General features: G+C 43.0%; 1 protein-coding gene across 3 annotated transcripts in view; it reads right to left on the minus strand.

Annotated features, from left to right (window-relative positions):
• The window catches only part of TJP2 (tight junction protein 2), a 94,789-nt gene extending 92,837 nt beyond the window's left edge, over positions 1-1,952 (minus strand). Inside the window, exons 1-2 of one of the 3 annotated variants that reach the window (XM_084629714.1) lie at positions 1,856-1,952; positions 1,216-1,369 (exon numbers count right to left, since the gene is read on the minus strand). The gene's annotated coding sequence lies outside the window, so the exon portion shown is untranslated. The remainder of the gene's footprint in view (positions 1-1,215; positions 1,370-1,855) is intronic. The other 2 variants (XM_084629716.1, XM_084629717.1) reach the window with 2 other exon arrangements.
• Positions 1,953-8,413: the final 6,461 nt, after the last annotated feature.

Raw genomic sequence — 8,413 nt, forward strand, 5'->3', positions numbered from 1 at the left:
ATTATTACTACAAAAGGTTTTCTCCCCACCCTCCTGCTGGTAATAGCTCATCTTAAGTGATCACTCTCCTTACAGTGTGCATGATAAACACCCATTTTTCATGTTCTGGGTGTATATAAATCTCCTCACTCTATTTTCCACTGAATGCATCCGATGAAGTGAGCTGTAGCTCAGGAAAGCTTATGCTCAAATAAATTGGTTAGTCTCTAAGGTGCCACAAGTACTCCTTTTCTTTTTGTGAATACAGACTAACATGGCTGCTACTCTGAAACTTGTATTGTAAAGACATTCTAAATCCCTATTATTTTGGTGTGCGCTTCTCCTCCGCCCTCCAAGAAAGAAAACTAACAAAGCCTATCTGACTCCTCAGTGACAGCTCTTCCCACCTAGTATCATAGTCTCCCTGAAAGTACTTAATGTGCAAACAGAAACATATAGGCCCATAATCCTGTTAAAGTAAAGATCATCTGTAAATCAGATTCTCGCTATTCACACTCCCTAGAGGAGAGGTTGGTAGTATGAGCCAGGAAGACGAGCCCCTCCCTCCTGTCGCCAGGGGCAGGCAGCCTGCCTATTTAACATGAGGCTAAACAGAGAGCAATGTGCAGCCAGCCACACACACCCAATCAAGGCTTCTCTCAACCACGGCGCACGCCCACAAAAGGGCAGGAAAGCAGAGATGGGGGTGAGACGCAGATTCCCGATCCAGATCAGAGATATGCCCAACGTTTAGGGAAGCCGGGCTCCGGAGCAGAACTTTGCCACCGGCTGGAGAACAGAGGTTTTGTTCAGCCCCATTGCACAGCGCCAGCAGCCGGATGTTCAGTTCCAACCCTCCCCAAAAATCAGGAGGTTGCTTTGCGCACCTCTGCACAAGGAGCTATTCTAAACAGGGGTTGGACGGGAACAGAAACAAACAAACGGGAACAATTCCTTCCCCCTCCTGCTGCCAGCGTCACCTACGCTGGAAGAGTCCCGGCTAACAAACAAGCGAAGCGCCTAGCGCACACGTGGGTGAGTGGGAAAAACATCCTTCGCTTCCCTGTCCCGCAATAGCCCCGCGCACACACTCCCCCATTGTTTCCCCTAAGGACTAAACTCGGGGGGGGCGGGGGAGGGAGAGGGTGTTGGAAGCAAAAGTTAAGCAAAGAAGCCGCTTCAAATGGGAGCCCAAAGGCTCAGCCCCTCTCCCGCTCGCCCAGATAAGTGACATACCTGGCGCTGAGCCGGCTGGAAAGGCGCCCGCAGCGGACAGACCCTGCAGCAGCCCGCGCACCTTGTGGAGCTGAGCGCTCGCCGGCCCCCTTGCAGCCTGGCACGTCTGGGGAAGGCGGTGCGGCTGCAGTGTGTCTCTGAGTCAGGCTATTTCCTGTTGGAGGCAGAGGGAAAAGGAGGGAGGGCAGGGGGAGGTGTTTAATCCAGGGCCGCGGCGTTCGCCGTCTCCAGCAGGGCAGGTGAGCGCGCCGCTCGGGGCCCGGGCTGGGAGCGGGCCCAGCCCTTTGGAGCGATCCAGGGAAAGCCCAGCAGGCACCTGCCGCTCGAGTCTCACCTCCCGCGCCCGGCCAGGCCCTCGCTTGTCGCCCAGCGAGCGGGAAGGGAGGTGGAGCCGGGAGCTCCCGTGCACGGAAGCGCTGCCCGTCGGAGGTTTGTGCCCCAGTCCTGCGCACGCCACCGGACTGGGCGTTCACGCTTCGCCTGCGTTTGATTAGCCCAGCTCCTGGCCTTCCCCCGGCTGAGCAAATCGCCCCTGAAGTGCAGGGATCCTGCCTGGAAACTCTCACAAACTTTCCAGCACGCGCTCGGCTCTCAGCTGATCCTACACCAAAACAGAGCCTCAGCCGATCCGCTCACTTACCCCAGACTCGGTGCCTTCTCTTCCTGCCATTTACTGGCAGCTTCTCCCTCTGGCCACCCCCGCTCCTGGCTCTGGCTGGAGAGAGTGGAACAGGAAATACCGGTTCAAAACCCGGGTACAATAGGTGCGATCAGGAAAGCAACTCCTCTTGGCGCTTAGTCACTGTATGGTATCTACTGAGCCACTAAAACCATCATTGTTTCGACCTGAAACTCACCCTCTTGCTGACACTTTTGCCTCATACGTGAGCGGAAAAGTTTGTGAGGAGTCTCCCCTCCCCTAAAATCTACGTTAAATTCCAAATCACAAATATATTCATTTCAAAATAAAATATCAGAAAAACTGCCCTGTCTTCCCTGATCTTTGACTACTTGGCTTTACAGCGTAAAAGTTTGATAATTTTTTCGTTAGGAAGTGTTTGAGAGGGAGTGTAATCCATAAAATAGGGTGAGCCTGGGATTTAGGAGAGATGAGTTCTAATCCAGTTTCTGCTACAGTGTAACCTGTGGCAAATCACTTCACCTCTATGTGCCTGTTTCCCCTCCCTTTGTCTATGTAGATTGCAATCTCCTTCCTTTGGGGACTGATCTCTATTGAAGCCTCTACAAATCATACTAATCTTAAAAAGCACTGCTGATTTGACAGCTGTTGGCTGTGTTTAGTCACTGAACAAGTACAAGAACATAAGAACGGCCATACTGGGTCAGACCAATAGTCCATCTAGCCCAGTATCCAATCTTCTGACATGGCCAGTGCCAGGTGCTTCAGAAGGAATGAACAGAACAGGCACTCATGGAGTGATCCATCCCGTCATCCACTCCTAGCTTCTGGCAAACAGGCGTGGGACGCTCAGAGCATGGGGTTGCATCCCTGCCCATCCTGGCTAATCACCATTGATGGACCTATCCTCTAGGAATTTATCTAGTTCTTTTTTGATCCCTATTATAGTTTTGGCCTTCACAACATCCTCCCGCAGAGTTCCACAGGTTGACTCTGTTGTGTGAAGAAGCATTTCCTTTTGTTTGTCTTAAACCTGCTGCCTATTAATTTCATTGGATGACCCTGGGTCCTTGTTATGTGAAAGAGTAAATAGCACTTCCTTATTCACTTTCTCATTTAAAAGATATCTATCATATCCCCTCTTAGCCATCTCTTTTCCATGCTGAAAAGTCCCAGTCTTATTAATCTCTCATATGGAAGCCCTACCATACCCCTAATCATTTTTGTTGCCCTTCTGTGTACCTTTTCCAATTCTAATATATCTTTTTGAGACAGGGTGGCGAGAACTGCACTCAGTATTCAAGGTATGGGCATACCGTGGATTATATATGGATTTCTCTCTTTCCTAATGGTTCCTAACATTCTGTTAGCTTTTTTGGCTGCTGCTGCACATTGAGCAGATGTTTTCAGAGAACAATCCACAATGACTCCACGATCTCTTTCTTGAGTGGTAACATCAAATTTAGACCCCCATCATTTTGTATTTATAGTTGGGATTATGTTTTCCAATGCACTACTTTGCATTTATTAACATTGAATTTAATCTGCCATTTTATTGCCCAGTTTTGTGAGATCACTTTGTAACTCTTTGCAGAGCAGAACATGGGCTAATTTTACCTGCTCTGCCCTGCAACTGTCTTTCCTCACCCCTTGGATGGTAGTTCATGCTTAATGCATGTCGCACACTGACCTCTGTTGAGTCTGCTAACGGTACCAGTTAAGTCCACTCTGTGAACAAATGATCTCCAGGAATTGGACTGAGAGCATCAGCTGATAGCATGTCACTGAGCAGCCATTAAATGGCATTACATTTTCATTTATTTCAGGTCTAAGACAGATTCAAACTGATGGAGTGTCTCTAGCCTACATCCCAGTACCTGCTGCCATTCTATCCCTTGTACTTGTATGTTTTTAAAGCTCTAGCTACGTGCGGTTATGAATTTGGGATCACACGTTATTGAAAACCTCTTATTTTAGGACAGTTTTGCTGTTATGTTTTTAAAAATGGCTTGGTTCCTTTGCTCCTTTCAGGGTATATAATATTGGCCTCAGATGTTTGTATTTTATTCTCTGCCTTTAGTACAGAAGAATTATGAATGACTTTACTCTGTTTTGCTGGTGGACTTGAGCAACCTTTGGATTACCTGGGTGGTGACATCATAGCTCCAGGTGGAAACTTCTGATATCAGTCTGAGGCAAAGCAGCTCAAGTTGCAGGCTAAAAAGTGTAATTGAACCCTCCAGCTCTTCCAGACATGATCCTGAAGCCTAAACTTCCCAAATCAGCCTGTGCTTCAAGCTGTAATTCCAGATATTTCAGCTTTTTCAGATATTCCAGGTTTTTACAAAAGTTCTCCAACTGAAAAGGGAGAGTTAAGACCTGATAGTCCTAATGTGAAAAATGTTTTTTTTTAAAAAGTAATATTTACACATCATAAAGGAGCAATAAACATCACCATTTGTTGGCTAATTTGCTTCACCGTTCCCATTTAAGCAAACTTCTCCCAAATCAAACAGTTTAATCCCCAACAACAGTTTTATAAAACAATGTATTGTAGCTGGTGGACTTTACCCTGTACAGGCTTAATGAACACTTTTAATAATTTGCAGTGCAGTTGCTAGTCAGGTCACTTTGCAGCAGTTGCCAAAGTTTAGAAATTCTCAGAATTCCCAAGAGCATGGGCTCACAGAACTGCTTTTTGATTAAATGTGGTGTAATATGCATGCAGTGAACAGAAAGAATGAGACAGTGTTTTTAATTAAACCACTTGACTTGGAAACTAAGCACAGCAGACAGAAGGATCTTGCCTCTATTAAGACAACATATCACTGCATTAAAATATTTTTAGAAGTCCTGCTTGTAAGTATAGTCAATCATTAACCCAAATTTAAGTCCATTAATGTCACTAACACCCCCTCCCCCCCAAAAAAAACCGCACCTGCAAAACAAACAAAAGTTAATGTTGACACTCAGGGTTAATGAACTCATTGTTTTCCTTCAGCTACTTCAGTTAGCTCTAAGATGAGGTTTGGATAACCAACTGCAATGCTCAGGCAACATGGGACCAGATAATGGAGAGTGGAGTCTCTGAATGTCCTTGCTTTCCTGAGTTTGTCTGACCCTTCACATTACTTGCTTCACATGTTTTTTGGTAGCTGATTCCTTTTTCCTTAATAAAAGTTAACAACTCTATATATAATCTTCTATCTGAAAAATGGGGACAATATTTCTCACTCATGGGAGTGTCATGAGGATTTGTTAATGGTTTCTAAGTGCTTTAAAGATGAAGAGTGCTATGAAAGTGTATGTGCTATTCTTAAAGTGTTTTATATAGAATAAGACAAACAGAACAGAAAATATTAATTAGTAAGGGGAGCTGAGTCAAGATCAGTGAATTAACATCTACAAAATCATTCATTGTACCATTTTGATTTTAGTGTTACACAATTACCAAAACACAAACTGATAAAATAATTCAGCAACTTAGAGAGGTTAGCTACCCTGCTGAGGAGCTTGTTTTAAACATTTTCTTTCTCTAGATATTATGCCTGTCAATCTTCCAGAGGAAGCCCAGGAAAGGGGTGCAAATAAATAAAGTCTCTTTTTTGTTCCCAGCCCTATGTATATTATTTTTCCATCGTCTCTGGTATCTGCTGTCATCTTCTGTAGGGGATGGGGACCCTTCCAATTTCTGACTGTGAGCACTTTATCTTGTAACTGCAGGTAATTCAACATTCTGTAACATATGCATAGTCTGGAACATGAGAACAGATATGAACAATTTTTCCTTGTCTTCCTACAGTTTAAAAAAATCTCAATAGTGTGCAAATCATTCCTATTTATGGAACATCCACATGATAGATCACAACAGCTCCAGATAGCTGTGTGTAGCAAATTTAAAACTTCTTGTCCTTACTTGCAAAGCACACATCATGCAACTTGCACCTATGTCACCAACCTATTCTTTCATGTCCCCTTTTGCCTTGCCCACCTCCAACTGCCTTTGACTTCTTTTTCACACAGCATTCTCTGCTCTTCCTATGCTGATCTTTATATTTTGAATACTCTTCCAAAAACTGTTTTGTTAAACATCTACAACATTCCCAAGAACTCACTTCTACAACACCCTACAAACTTGAGTGGTTTATGCTCAGACACACAAAACTGAACCCAACACATGCCTAAACCAAACTAACAATCCAATTTGATCTCTCTATCCCATTTCATTACTCTCCCTGCCCTATTCCTGCTTATAAGAGTGAGGTCAATTTTTTCAGCTGAAATTTTTTTTAAACATATTCAGATTGACTAAAACAATTTGTGAATTCATGTCAAATTTGCTGTATTGTTTTGGGGAAAAACAACACTAATCATGTATTGCCCTCTGCCCCACCAAACACACACACACGAAAAAAATTCTGAAGAAATGCTGTTTAATTTCACCACTTCCTAAATGAAATGTTTAATTTAAAACAAATTTTCATTTTGATTTTTACTTCAATTTTTAAAAAAAAAGTTAAAAAAACCCTTTGAAACGAAATGTTTTGTTCAACCAAAAAAACCCCACAATCCCCCCTCCCAACTTTTTTGTTTAATCAAAACCTTGACATTTTTGTTGTGGGTCAATCCAAACTGGGTCTTTAAAAATGTTTTGGTCCAGCCAGAAAATAAATTTAAAAAAAAATCAGTTATTCACACAGCTCTACTGTGTATATCCTCACTTGTCAGTCTTATCCATTATTTAGACTGTAAACTCTTCAGGGCTGGGATCTTTCATTCTGTGAAACTAGTGGACCTAAAGAAATTATGAACCGATAAATTGGGGCTTTTCTTAACCTATTTTCAGCCTTTTTGAATTTAGCACTTTTGTCTGAGAGCATGATGCCACAACTGAAGCAAAGTGAGCAAGAGACAAGAGGAGCTTTAGTACCTATCCTCATGGTAATAGTACTCATCAACTGTGTAAACACATTGTGGCCTTAGTGCAGAGGGATAGATCAGAGGTTGCAGCAATCTGGCACCCTCTTTTATATTTATTTATAATCAGGGCCCTCATTGTGATAGACACTATACAAAGCACCGAGAACGACAGAACCTCTGCCCAAAGAACTTAGAATATGATGTATCAAGGCACAATTTTAGTTTTGCTGTCTGAATCATGTTGTACCTGGAAATTAAACCCTGGTTCTCATAGCTATCTGGCAGTCCCCAGCTCCCCCAGTTTAATTAAAACCTTTGTTATTGAAATACCTAACAGCTTGAGTACAATCAGCACAGGTGACCATGCATGTAATAAAATAAGGAAAACTGAATTTCAGACATACACAAAATTTTAAAGGAGGAATTTTGAAAAGTGTTCCCCATTAATCTAACTCTGCCACTGGTAAAACTCCCATTGTCATCAGTGAGAGCAAACATTAGGCCAACACTACTAAGCGCTTTTGAAAAATCCACCCTCAGTGTCCAAATTTTGAGCAGAATCTGTACAATAAACAAAAAAGTTTAAGAAACTAAAAAGAGATCAAGACAATCTGCGTGTCTGATGTTCAAGGAGAAAACTGCCTGTGGAGAAATATCTCATCCTTACATAAGGAATGAATCTGTGAGATAAATGGTTGTCAGTACTGTAAGAGCAACCACTGCAGAAGTAATCACTTCGCATTTATTTAACTTCAGTTCCATTCATCAACAGCTCTGAAAGCCCCTAATCCATTTAATGAGGAGGTGAGCCATTTTTAAAGGCAGCTGCACAGATTATATCAATGATCTATTAGTGCCACTATGTTATCTAAACACTATTCAATAATTAGAGACAGTACCAAGTGTGCCTAAAATGGCAATTGTCTTAGACAGTTTTCCCTTTAGCACGTTTGGGTTATTTTGTTTTATTCCTTCTACTACTTCTTCTCCAGTTGGGCCTGGGAAGTGGCCATTAGTGGAGCCAGCTCTTAGATTAGCACTTGCACAGTTGGTCATACTCTAACATCCATAAGATTTTCTACAACTGTGGTCTTGCACTGGACCGGTGTACTTGTAGCATCCATGTAAAGCATAGCTGTATGCCCAACCTAAACTTCAGAGCCTGAGCTCCAGCCTGCGCTGCAGCTTCAAAATACTGCCTATACAGCTATTTTTAGTGTGCCAGCATAGGCCCAACTCGCTCAAGTCGGTCACCCAGCCTCGAAGGCTTGCTCCTGTGGCCTCCAAAATGCTGTGTGAACATACCACTAATGTCAACACACGTCTGTCTAACTCTAGCTTTGTGAGTTGTTGAGGGGTGAAATTTAAACAGCTACATCTCAAATTTCCATTTGCTGTAAATGAGGTGTCACCCTCAACCCCCAATCAGTTTTAACTGTTCTAGTTTTATCTCTGCTTTGCGTAGTGGTGTGTTTTGGTCTCACCGACTCATACTGGTAGCACTCATTGTATTTCCTTGATTTCAGAAGTAATTTAGCAGTTAAGGTTTCAAATGACTGACTCCCTTTTTCCTCTGGCTGAAAGATACACATACACAGCACAGATAATCTAATCCAGAACTGGCTCCAATGAGATATT

This window comes from Lepidochelys olivacea, assembly GCF_965140295.1.
Source record: "Lepidochelys olivacea isolate rLepOli2 genome assembly, chromosome: 5".
Lineage (NCBI taxonomy): Eukaryota > Metazoa > Chordata > Testudines > Cheloniidae > Lepidochelys > Lepidochelys olivacea.